The following is a 13,517-nucleotide window of genomic DNA, read 5'->3' as shown; positions in this document are numbered from 1 at the left end:
CTGCGGCGTGGGACGTAGGCACGCCGCGGCTACGCCCGTCCGTCCGGCGGGCCGAGTAGGACGGCGCTGGGCCGAGGCTCAACCCGGGTGGGTTAAAACAGATGACGGATCACCCGCTCCAGGCCCCTCTGGCTCTGCCACTTCGGTCGGTTGGCAGGGACCCTCCGCGGCGGCCCTGCTGTCAGCGGCCGACTCCCACGGCCGCTGCTGTTCCCCACCCCGCTCCCACCCACGGTCCTTTGTTAATCAGGCGCGCGCCGACCGAGGGTGACGGGGTACAGAACGCCCGCGGCACCCCACCGCCCCCGGCCGACCGCCGCCGCTGACCTACAAACTTATCGACATGACAACAGAGCGTGGTCGGTGCGGCCGCCCGAGCGACCGACCGAGCCGCCAGGCAGTCGGGCAAATATTTGCGCAGGGCGGTCCGTGGGCCCCGGCCGGGCGGTCGGGCGCCGCCCTCGCTATCCGAATCAGTCCGGACGGCTGCAGCTGTGAGCTCATTGCTGGTCGGTCAGGCCGCTGACGAAACCCGTGATAGACAGACGCAGTTGAAGCGGGTAATTAAAATCAAATCAGGCTCAATCTACGCCACGGCTCGGTACAATGGTCCTTTTAAACACGCCGTGTCGGCGCGGCACAGCGGAGGAAAATGACGGTCACTTCGGCGACAGCTGCATCGGTAAGGAAGTGGTCGCAGTGTGAGTCTGTGACCGCGGTGAGACCACATGGACCAATAGACACCGCAGTGGTGCTCGGCCCAATCGACCCAACCGACCCGTACCGCCTCAAAAACGGTCACCGAACAGCGGTGTTCGATCGTGTCTGGAGACGGCACGGCCTGCCGCTACCGGCGCCACGAGCGCAGCCGACGAGCCGTTTTTCGCCGCCTGCTGCAAAAAGGCCAGCGCGGCAGATGGCGCGGGAAACGCCGCTCAGCGCGACCCCGCCAGCTGGCTGAAGTGACCACACTCGAACTGTCGTGACCCGGCTCCCGCCCTCCGCTCTCCCTCCCTCTCCTCTCTCCCTCCTCCCCAGTCGGCGGCGTCCTCTTCCCGCAGACCGGTGCGGCCGCGTATCGTCTTCCGCCCGGGGCGGTCCCAACGGGCCGCAGCCGGGCGCGGGGCGTCATCTGACGCGAGTCCGCACACACCGGGCCGAATTCCAACCAGCCGGGCATTCGTCAACAGGACCGGCAGCCGGCGGAGAGCGGTCGGGAGGGACCGCTGGGCGGGTTCTGTCCTGCGACCGTGCGCAGCTCTGCGGCCCGCCCCTCCCTGACCGAGCAGCACCTGCCCCTCCCCTCCCCTGACGCCGCGCTGGCCGCCGCCCCGCGCGCGCAGGAAGGGTTGGCATAATACAATGAAGAATGCGAGGGAGGGACCATCTGTCCTTGTTCCCCTTCCCGAAAGGGCGCTTCTCCACGCCCCTACCGACGCCTCGAGCGGCGCAGCGCGGCGGCCGCGTCCGGCCGGCGTTTTTGCACGTTCCAGCGGGCCGCTGGGTTCTGAGTTCTGACCGATGTGGGTCAAACGGTGACACTGGCGCCGTGCGTGTGCCATTGTGTCCTGGGGCGGTGTGGGGTGGATTGCACCGCCCTGGGTCACGGAGGCGCCGCCACGACCCGGCGCCGACACGGCAGTCGAGTCACAATGCCACGCCGCGCAGCCTTGTCCTTGATATCGCACGCGAAACAGCCACCGGGCTGCCACCGTCCGCCACCCGTCGCCCGTCGCCCGTCGCTCCGGCGTTTATCAATCGTGTTTCACAACGGCTGCAAATCGAAACACAAAAATGACAAGTTTGCACAACTCCACGTGCAAATCTGATCCGGAGAGCGACGACCACCGGCACCGGCGGTGACGGTAGCGGAGCGGGCTCGCATCGTCGACCGCGCGCACACCGAAACGCTGCCAGCTCTCTGAAATCGGCGCCGGTGACTGGCCGAAAACAAAGCCGTCCATGGGACTGCCGACACGCTGCAGGGCTGACGGGCGCCCGTCGTCAGCGGTGCCGGCGTCATCAGCGACGCAGGCGTCATCGGCTGAACGTCCGGTACGCGCTATGTCAGCGGCGTGCGGACGCGTGGCCGTCGGCAATCACTCAGGGCTAATTGAGCCGTCGTGACGGAGCAAATTCGAAAATCGTCAAACCCTACACGCCCCAATTTGGCCATTCTTCGCGGCGTCTCCTGCTGGTAGCCGGCGGCTATGGCTGTCAGATGCCCTCAGGCAGCGCGGCGACGCGGTACAGTCGGCCTGACGAGCAGGCGTGGTCACGGCACTGAGACATCCTTTGCCGGCGGGCAGAGGGCGGACGGTGACTCAGTCGAGACCCAGACTTCCCAGAGCAGTCAAGTCACCACTCACCACTGAGGTCTGGGGGAACTGCGAGTGTGCGGCCGCTTTGTTTTGCACGGCGCAGACTTGGAAAACGGGGCCCTCGGGTGTGTGGAATATTCCGAGCAGCGGTGCGTGGTGCACCGCCCCGCCGCAGGCTTCCTTCCCGTGTCTCATCCTCTGCTCCTCCTCTCCCTCCCTCTCTCCCTCCGCTGCTGACGTCACGAGGCACGCGCGGACGGTCAGTCGGTCCGCCACGCCGGGCGCTGATAAGGATACCGCGCCGGTCCATCTCGGGCGGGGTGGTTCGCCGCGGGCACGAGCCTCTACCCCGCCGTCGGTCCACCGCCGTGACATGTGCACTGGCCACTGACAGCTGATCTGGTGACCGACCCCCGCCCCCGCCCCGCCCTCGCCCACGCCCGTGCCGAGCGGCGGCCGGCACGACGCATCGGCGCGACCTTTGCCCTCGCCCCTCTCGTGCGCTGCCGTCGCCCGGCCGCCTCTGTTCGCCGCAGACGCGCATCGTCCGCCGCCGCCGCCCCCGCCCGGCGGTTCCTGGAAGACCACTCCCGGCGGGGAGATGGCACCGCCTGCCACCGAGTCGGGAACCCTCCCAACTCCCCCCCCCCCTCCTCCTGCCCCGCTCCCCGGATGGTCACCGTTTCCGGCGCGCGGGGAGGGGTCACATCACGACAGGTATGGGCGGCCAGCGAGTGGCCTCAGAACTGGTTTGAGCCGATATCGCGCAGGCAGGCAGAGTCACTCAAGTCCGCCAACTGGTTTGGATTCATGTGGCGTAAAGTCACGGCGTTTGGACAGCCTCGGCCAGGATTGCCTCAGAGACATTGCGCATCACAGTGCATTGGAAGCGATCCACGGTGAGGGATGACAGGCTCTGATTACAACACTGTGCATGGAAAATGTCATTGGCGTGCAGTAACGGGAGAAAAACTCAATTAGGCCTTGGGAGTATACAAACTTCGTCCCAGTTTCCTTACAGAATACCACAGTGCTATTCGCTTTTCAAAAGTGTGGCCCAGGGTCTATGACGTGATAATTTTCGTAGAAATAAATGACCTTTCTAATCGTAAATATTATTGAATGAATGGCGAACGAAGTAGCGACACGAATCCCCAGTCGGTGGCATTGAAGGTTTATAAAACTGCACACATTTAGCTACTTTAACAATGGTTGTAGAAATAATTGTAGCAAAAGTCGGCAAACAAGGTCGCATGGCTAACCCGCCATGCCAAAAGTAAGTAATTAGGAGCACGAAAATATAAGCTACCAAAGGGCATAGTACCTTATAAGGGAGGTAAAAATGTTGACTTAATTCCGTCCTGCACATTGTCCTGTCATTTATTTTCCACAACGGTAAGCGATACCCGTTACCATGCACGAAGCTCGTAAATTTCGGGACAACAGCGGTGCATTGCCGAATAAAAGGCATAAAACCGCAGTTGATATAGGCGACAAATCACTGGTGAAACATGAATCTAATTTACATCGTGAGTGTATTTATGCTCCATACGGTAACATACGGCCCAGCCCACAGGACACACTTCCTTGCCTCGCAAAATGACTAGAAAACCATCTCACACACCGCATGTCTGATTTATCACTTATAGCCGGTCTTTCTCTTTGTCATTGGCTAGTTCCCGCTGCTAGTAAATGGTAAAAACTAACTATCATCGATCAAAATGCGTCCAATTTTCACTTAATTGCCACATACGTTAACCCTATTAGTGGCAGGCTCCTGGCTACCCCATATTAGTGGCAGGGGGGGGGGGGCTGTTTACGACCCCCCCTTGATATCTCGAGATCTAACCGGCCGATTTTCAAAATTCAAACGGCATTCGATTTGGCTCAACGAGATCTACATTTCTAAAAAAAAAAAAAATTAAAAATGTCAATAGGGGGGTAGAGGGGGGTAAAAACGGGCAAATTGCAGATACATTTTAGACTGTTTATCACGGCGAGGTTTCTGAACCAATCTTAACGCAACTTTTGCCGATCGATAATGAACCAGGAATTCACATGGATCCTAAAAATATGCATTTTCAAAAATCATAGGCGGATACAGATCATTGAGATTGGGGGTACACAAAAAGTATAGTAAATAAGGTTTTTGTTGGTACTGTTTCTAAAAAGGGTGGCAATGGTCTTGTTTTGTTACAATTTTCTTATGAGAGAACGACTACAATTGTATTGGTCATGCATAGGCGGTGTCAGGGCACCTATGTTGGGAGGTAAAAAATAACCCCCCTTTTTGGACGCCTGGATCCGCCTATTATAGCAGAAACGTGTCAAAAGAGGATGCACAATAACTTTGTATATGTTATCACATGATACCTTTCATTCACTGTTCGTAAAACTGGTGCAGCATCGTGATCTTCGCCCAAATGACTCGCTTCACGAATAGGACCCCCCAATTCCCAGTGCTCTGGAGCCGCCCCTGGTAAAGTTATGAACTTGAAATTTTCAGGGAATGTGCCCAATTTAGTTTTAGGAAAAGTCAGAAAATTTCAGCATCGTAGCTTCAGCGGTTTCGGAGATATTCCCGAAAAACCTGAGGGGTGGATAAAAACAACCCCCCCTGCCACTAATAGGGTTAAGCCTGTACGGGGAACCGTCCGTTTGGGGACAGCAGTTCGTGAAAGATCTGTCGTATTTGTCATCATCGAGACAGCCACGGCGGCGGCGACGACGGGGAGGGGGGGGGGGGCCGAAACAGGGGCGGCCTAAAATCGACGACAGGGTACGGACAGAGTTTTCTGGCCGCACCTGCCAAATGTCTTGAGAGTTGAGACTGAGGATACGTAGGGTCGACTGAGCTCAATGGTCACACATGAAGGTGACGATGGAGATACGCCTTGTGGGTGGCGCCAAGCCTTCTTGCACGGGGGTCCACAGTCCCCTGACGCCATTCAAACGATGACACCACCGTCCCACACAGGCGGCCCGTCTAAAACAGGCGAGGGGCGCGCCGCGGGTTCCCAGGCTAAACAGCTTCCATTTAACGTTATCTGGGAACGGAACAAATGACATCCGGCACTTGGTCACAGGAGCTGGCGGCAGCGCGCCGCCCTGGGACTGCCTCTGGGACGATAGGGCCGCGGGTAGGGGTGTGTCAGGCGGTCGGCGGGCCTCGCCGAGCCGCTTCCAGGAAGTGGGCTCATTGGCCACTCCTGGCCGGCGCACACAGTCGACCTCTGAATAAAATAGCGATTAAGGCGCGATGGGCCATCTGTTACAGAGGCGTGGTCGGCGGGCCGTGCCGCGACGTGCATATGAATGCGGCCGCCGCGTGCCGGTGACTGGCGCCGCGCGGGGCGACTCGATGGCCCCTCCTCTCCTCAGACGACGTGCCCCGGGGGGAGAGAGTCGCCGCGCCCGTCTGTCTCTCAGCGATGGCGGCCCGAACACGCCCTGGCAGACCCGAGTCCTCGAGTGTAGAGGCGTGCGGTGAGGGCGGCGGGGTGCCGCCAGAGACGGGTCATGCAAATAACAGGGAGGGGCCGGAGACGGGCGGTCGCGACGGTCGATCACACCCCGTGAGAGGTGAAAAGGTCTCTGCGGGGCGTGTTGAGCGCTGTCAGAAACAACTCAGCGTCAATCCCTTCTGGTGGCGAACGTTTTGCCTCCGGGACTTCTTGCACTATTGAAGTCTATTTCTTTCAATCCAACTTAGATTAGTGATGATCGGGGTTGGGCCCTGACGGCAGCCCCTGTCCCCGGTTGGTGTGAGAGTCCAGCTCACCATGTCAGCTCACCACGGGCGCTGCCATCAGCTCAGATTAGCTCATAATGAGCCGACAGCCAGCCCGTTACAAATCATCGCATTGTGAAACGGCCGGGCGGTAAGCAGAGCCGGTCAAACCCAGCGTGAGAGATGCAGAACAAGGCAGCTTAATAACGAGCAGCTCTCAGCGCATTGACAACTCAGACGGCGCGGATTATCGGCGCTAAGGGCCGGTCGATACATCACGAGGGCTCTCAGAAGTCCAGCGATGGGCCAGAAGGCTCGTCCGACAGATGTCTGGCCGGTCCACTCGCGGAGAGACGCGGCCGGACGAGCTGTCGAGACGCTGCCTCAATTTATCATCGCGCCACATTAGCACGCAATTACAGCACGATCAGCATTCATAATCGCGCAGTGAAAACATAATTGAGCCAAATAAGGCAAAAGCCGGCCGGTGCGGCCATCGGCTGGTCTGGCAGCATCTCCACCACTCGCACAGAAGTGCCTCCTCCCTTCGCCCCCCCCCCCCCCCCCCCCAGACGGCCTCGTGCCCCGCTTTGCTACGACCGCAGCCGAGGTCAGGTGGGGTGGGCGGAGCCTCTGAATCCCCAGCCCATGATTGGTGGATCGGAGCAACGGGGCCGCCGGCAGTCAGCTAGCTTTTCAGGGAGCCGGAGGCAGTTCCATGTATGTAGAGCGTTCCAGGAGCAGCCTCGGCCTTATCACGCCCTGCTGCCTTCATTACATGTGTCCGTACTGATTATTGATAATTTATCACTTTCTGGGCGGCGGGAGGCGGGTGCGTGTATGTATGTGCCGCTTTGGTGCCGCTCCCGGCGGCTTCGCTAACAAAGCACCGGCTTTATCGGCATCAGCTGGCCGCGAAATCGTTTCAGCGGCCGCGAAGTGGGCGGATTCTCCAGTGTCGACTGGTCGGCAACTGTTTAGCTGAGGGGTGGAAGCAGCCCGTCGGCCACCAAACGGCCGCTGCCGCACCTGCCCTGCATGGGAACGACGAGCCGGGAGGCGCGAAAGGAGCTCACGGCTCGGAGATCCGATAGAGCTGGATTCCCGGCGCCTGCCATTATCAAGAGCCATAGGCGGCCAGCCACTGGGCGGACAGGCTGCTCACCGACAAAATACGAGCCGAGCAGCGCGCCCCGACAGAAACGCATCCCACGCTGAATGAATGACTAATTGTTCACTGACGTCAACCGCGCGGTACTCTAATTACAGGTTTGGGCCGGTGGTAAATCCTCGCAAAGTATTTCTATACCAACAGTGCGGTCGTATATGCATGGCCTTGGGCTCCGTGTGTTTTACTGGTAGCATTTTATTTATAATGGCCGTAAAATCGTGCACGCAGATAACGGGTTTGCATGCCCATGGAAAATACCAGCCGTGCTTGAGAAAATGGTCGACTGGTGTGCTCCAAAAACATGGAAACACGTCGCAATGATGAAGTGTTTGAGACTGCGATAATGGGCGAAACACACATTGACAACATTCAACTCCCGTTTATTTAAAGCCGAGCATTACTGTCCACGTTAAAGCAACAGCCAGGAATGAGCCCATAGTGAACGTGCAAGAGAAATACCGCCGACTTTTAGTGTCTAATGAAATTACAATGCGTACTAAAGTGACGATAACCATGAGTTATTGAGAACATGGAATGAACAGACTGGACTGCGCTGCGAGGTTTTAAAACCACCGCAACTGCGGACTTATTACCAACCTGTTAACAGCCGTGCAATTTGATAGCGCACACAACCGAGATTTTAATTGACTTATGCAAAATAAAATCAAGGCGAGTATGCATGCAACTCTCCTCTATAAAGCAAACTGCCATGCAATACCATCGCCAATGCAATTTGATTGTTCATAAACACGGGTCAATGACCAGGTTTGTGTCACGTGGAGACGTTGCCTAGATACGCTAGTTTTCCTTGATGCCAAACAAGTCCCTGGAGCCATGTAGCGATCATTTATTCGATGAATTGCTCCACATTAACCTGTGCACGCTAGTGAATGAGGACAGCAATAAATCACCTGAAAACGGCGGCCGACGATCAAAGTTGTTCTTTTACCGGGGACGGTGGCCGACTTTTGGAAGACCGACCTCGGCACATTAGCTGATTGAACATACAGTTGACACTGTCTATGGGTGCATGATCAAAGCAAGGCGTTCAACAACATATTGCTCATCTGGTTCCTCAGTGCGATGTGGAATAATAGGCGATTTATGCTGCCCGCATCGCATTTACCTAAGCTTGGCAAATTTATATGTCAGATAAAAGGGCACATGTTTAAATCAAGAACTAAAAATATATTAAACGGGATGGCAGAAATAAGGGGATATTTACCTTGCTTTTAATTTAGAACTTCGAGGCTAAACTATTTGATTTGTGACATATTTTCTTGTTAGCCTAAGCCAGCTGTTTATTATTCATTTATGTTGGGACATCAAACTAAACGGAACGTAGTTAGTAATGCGTTAAAACAGCATTCACCAGACCCCCTTTTAAAACAAACGTTTTCCTTTGCCACGAATGAGCTGTTCAAGTTTGTACTTACAACTAGCCCGAACATCCCGTGACATGACGGGTGCCTGACGACACCGCAGTGGACACTAATTACCAGTAGTGAAGACGGCTTTTCACGACACGGTCGCCACACAATCATGAATAGGGAAGGACGACCAATTACCACGAACGCAACCAGCGCGGTATTGGAAAACCCGTGCAGCACAACCACAGAAGGCCCGGCCGGGTGTGAGTTGAACTCATGAGTCATGATACGGCGCCAGCCACAATAGATTGGCGAGGAAAACAACATCGTCAGGCGTGGCAAGGGCGGACGGCGGGGCAGCAGCACCTTCCGCTGACTGACCAGGAGGCAAACATCCTCACTGACTCCCCCCCCCCCTCCTCTGGACGGGCGGGCGGACACCCCCTCAGGGCTCTGTGGGGAGCGTCTGGCCCATCCGGCCGGTCACAGCTGCTCGTCGAGAGGGGTAAAGGGGTCGGGAGGGGTCGGGAGGGGCCGGGAGGGCCAGCGGGCGTCCGGACGGCGGAGGGGGGCCGTCTGGTCTGGTCGGGAGGGGTCGGAGGGGGTCCGCCCCCGCGCGGGGCCGCCGCGGGCGCTGTCAGGCCACACTTGAATCGCTGCCCAGCAACAAGCCTGCTCGGCCAGCCAACCGACGGGGAAACATAAATAAACAAGCGCCGGCGGCGGCGCGGTGGCGCGGCCCGGCCCGGCGCGGCCCGGGGGCCGGTCAGCTCAGGTGCTCTCTGGAGACGGATGGGCCGCCGCCAGCCACCGTGTTTATCGGAACCCGATGAGGCCCGCTGCCCTTCTCGGGTCACCACACAAGGCACAGACGCCCCGAGACGGAGGTATGTGCTGTTTGTGAGGTCAGCGACGGAAAAGCCTCTTCTGTTGTATGACGGTTTGACAGCACCGTCGGGATAATACAAAGGGGTGGTTCCGTCGGGCGCAGGTGGGTAAATATGGGATTTAGGATGAACGAGGTCCGTTAGTTTTCAAAATGGCGCTATAAAAGTGTTTGCGGCAAACGACTGGGAAGTTGTTTTCAGAGTTTTATGGAATGCTTTTAGTGTGCGTGATAAGCCAAGGATAAACATGTTGCAACGTCCTTGGGTAAAATTTTCATTTTTCATTTTTTGGAACGAAATGACGGATCGTTACATTCCCTGTCAACATAATTCAGCAATTACAACGAAGTCATTAAATCAAGGTATCACATTTCCTCGCACGCCACCCGGGCCACATAAACCGTCACAGATCGCAGCGATTTGGTCGCTACTGACGGGTACACGTGTCCGCACCCCGTCACGCACGCAGTCCGCGCACGGCGCACTCACCTCAACGCGTCTCTCCAATGTAGTCGGTGGGGACTCCGTGGTCTGTCTCAGCGTCTCAGGTGACCAAACCTCTCAGAGACACACACCAGAGCCAGACAAAGCGTCACTGACCGTCCGCGACCGGCAGACCGACTGAGCACTACTCGCCAATTCACCAAAACCGGGCGGCAGCGAGCGCTTTCTGATGCAAATTTGCCGAGCACCGCCCCTCCGACCGCTCCGACGAAGAGCTGCGAACGGACTGGCGGTGGTGGCGCCGACGCCGGGCGCGGGCGGGCCGCCGCTCCGCCCAGAGCTCTGCACGGCCGCAAACCCGCCCGGCGTTAGAGATGTGCCCGGCGGAGGGCGGGGCGGGGCGAACCGTGTCCGCTGGCAGCCGACGATTTCTGAGTGCTGATAGGGGAGATTTAGGATGTTCGAGCAATGGAAATTGCGTTGGGAAAATAGGGAATGGTTTTTAGGCCGGCTAAGGTAGTTATAACAAAATGACGAAGAAACAGGCAAAACAGATAATTTTATCGAACCAACCAATGACTTTTTATTTTAAACATATGGCACATTCCGTTCCCAAGGTATGCGATATACAAAGAATTTTACAGCACGTTGCATCAGACAGCCTTGGAAGGTCGAGTAGTCACAGCAATCGCTGCATCACTCATACCGGACGACAGATACGGATGATGCATGCAATTATCAGTCCCGACAACATATCGGTGAAATACCATACCGCGATAGCTAAGCATCAGGATTCAGAATCTCGTCACAAAGACAGTCGGCGCCGCACCTTCTGAGCCACTTCAGTTGAGGCCCACCGTACATCTGAAACCACTACAAATTACTGACCGACGGCGGAGCAGGTTTTGGCAGCTCCGTCTGCGCTGATGACACGCCATGGGGCCTATCAGCGGCGGCGTGCAGTGCCTACAATCGGAGCACGCGGAGGGAAGGCTGACTGGCCGCTGCCAACCGCCGCCGGGGGCCCTACACCAGGGCACTTCATTAGGCCCAACAAGCCCATCAGAGCGCCGGCGGCTGGCGCTGTATCGGCACCTCATCACCAGCGATCCGGCACCGGCAAGTGGCAATAACGGCATCTGATAACCGGCGACCGGCCGTAATCAGGTCTGTGCAGTCGTCCGGCCGCCGCGCTGAGCCGCAGTTGCAGAGGGTAATGTAATTTACCGGGGCGCCAATAAGGGACGCGGCGCCGGTCATCCGCATCCGTGCCGGTATGTCCAGGAAGGCCGTGATACTTCACCGTCAGTTAGAACATCTCGAGGCGCGGGCTAGAGCGATGCGCGCTCACTATCACTGTATACCCAGAGGCAGGCCGTTCGTCTTAAAAGGAGTCCAGCAGCTGCACTATTTCACGCTATACTCATAGTATGATACGATAGCCTACCGTGATAATAAAGGTGCTCATTAAATTTGTGCCACGGCCGCCGGCGCCCGTATTAGAGTGTGGGCGGAACGCCGTGCGCCGTGCCGATGGAAGCGGAAAGATCGAGCTGGAGATATACCACCCAGAGTGATATCTACTCCCATGTACGGAGAGCTCTGATAGAGTGGCATCATATCAGCGCGCATCGCTCCCGTGAGCTGCCACGCCCGACTTGAGGCAGACCGCCGCGAGGGGAGGGTGGGCCCATACAGACGGTGCTTCCCGGCTGAGCTTATTTAGTTACTTTATTCAGCGGCACTGGCTCATTTCACACTAATTAATGTTGCTATTCACGAGCATCATTTCGTGGAATATTTCAGCGGAGTTAGCGAAGAGCTTGACGGGAGGCGTCCCGCCACAGTTTGACCAGCGGAGCTTCATCCACCGGGCAGCATGATTGTAACATTTTGTGTTTCGTTATACCGCCCAGTATCGTGCGACGCCGTACCGGCCTGTGCCGTGCCGTGCCGTGCCCTCCATGCGCCGTGCCGCGATGGGCTGTGCCGTGACGCCTCGAGGAAAACAGACGCTCACTAGCCGGGCGTGTCGGCTCACGGCTGGACAATGCCGCCGCCGCCGGGCCCACACCCCGCCGGGCCCCCGCCCTGGTTTTCCTGATGGCCCGACGAGCACAAAAAGCGGCTACTTTTAGCGATGCGCACGTTAAGCCTTATGAGTGGCGTCGCGTTCGAAGTCCGGTAGTAAAAGATGGCGTGGCTGGCCCGCACCGTCTCCGGGCGCTTTGTTCAGACTGCAGTCAGCCGGCAGCCCGGGTGAGCATTTTCCTGGCGGCGACACGTCCAACACAGACGCCCTGGCGCTGCGACAACAATCGATCCAACACCAAAAATCCAGCCGCCCTTTTTGCCCTAGACAATTCGACGCAGGCGCGCTAATTTCGCCGGCGCCGACCGTCTCCATTCATGAGTCACTCCGCTACACGATGTCGGGCTGTAGGTCGACTTAAGTCGGTCAGTCGGGGCTTTGGAAGACCCTCTGCCTACAGGGCTTGAGCCTCCCTCCACTCTCCGGTGTGGTAAGGAGGTTCCGTCGGGTGGTGGTGCTGATGCTGATGCCTGCCGGCGGGCGGCGTTGCTAGGGTGTGGTACACGGGGAAGGAAGCCGACAATGCGGAGATGCGGTACATGACGTGACTGTCCTTCACCATGTGATTTCCCACTGTCCAGCGGGCGGGCTGCGGAAGTTTCCTCAAATCCAATTATAGTTTGAGCCATGAGCGTACCGCGTGGGTGTCTGCCCGGAGTAGGTCGGTTACCTGGTGCCATGTTTTATGTTTACGTTAGTAGGCATATTGAATGTTTTGATCATGTTTACCAGACGGATGAAAAAGATTTGCCTTTCGAAGTTGACCTTAAAGGTCGGTACGTAAGTGCTGCCGTCTTTACATCTGAAGCCGTGAGAGGGATTGTCCGATAGTCGCTGAGTTCTGAGACTATGAGGCGATCGTATGAATTTACGTGATTTGTACATAGGCGTAGGAACAGGGGGGGCCAGGTGGGCAAGTGCCCACCCACTTTTCGAGGTGGGGGGGCCAACCATGTGTTTTGGCCCACCCACTTTTTACGCGAGGCCCCTCGTCTCGATTTGAGAGGACGTCGTCGCCTTGCAGAATAAACAAACTCGGTAAAAATAAGTTCCACGAATCCCCACGCACGGACTCCAAGGGGCCGTGATGGATCCAAGGACTGGCCCTCTGTTCATACTTGTCAGTCGAAGCCCCTGAGAATGATGGCCTGAGAGGCCCTAGTGGATCTGAGGAGGCCCCAATATCCACACTGGTCTGGGGAGGCCCCTGACACTGGCGGCCTGGGAGGCCCCTCTATCCACACTATAGTCAGAGGTCTGAGACTGGTGGTCTGGGAGGCCCCTCCATCCACACTAGTCAGAATAAGCCCCTGACACTGGCGGTCTAGCCGAGGCCCCCTACCCTCACTAGTCAGAGGAGGCCCCTCTATCCTCAATAGTCAGAAGAGGCCCCTGAGACTGATGGTCTGGGAGGCCTATCCATCTACACTGTAGTCAGAGGAGGCCCCTGAGACTGATGACCTGAGAGGCCCTTATCATCACACCAGGCAGAAGAGGCCCAT

At 57.3% G+C, this 13,517-nt stretch overlaps 1 protein-coding gene across 2 annotated transcripts in view; it reads right to left on the bottom strand.

Moving 5' to 3' along the window:
* LOC122388589 (Krueppel-like factor 8) overlaps positions 1-13,517 on the bottom strand; it is an 88,311-nt gene that overhangs the window by 42,258 nt on the left and 32,536 nt on the right. The window contains exon 1 of one of the 2 annotated variants that reach the window (XM_043379777.1): positions 9,969-10,356. The exons of the other annotated variant lie outside the window; for it this stretch is intronic. The gene's annotated coding sequence lies outside the window, so the exon portion shown is untranslated. Of the gene's footprint in view, positions 1-9,968; positions 10,357-13,517 lie in introns of those variants that run through there. 2 annotated transcript variants of the gene reach the window in all.

The sequence above is a fragment of the Amphibalanus amphitrite genome, unplaced genomic scaffold (genome assembly GCF_019059575.1).
Source record: "Amphibalanus amphitrite isolate SeventyFive unplaced genomic scaffold, NRLGWU_Aamphi_draft 000327F_arrow, whole genome shotgun sequence".
Taxonomy (NCBI): Eukaryota; Metazoa; Arthropoda; class Thecostraca; order Balanomorpha; family Balanidae; genus Amphibalanus; species Amphibalanus amphitrite.
Note: the sequence above shows the minus strand (reverse complement) of the source record. Positions and strands in the feature narration are given on the sequence as shown.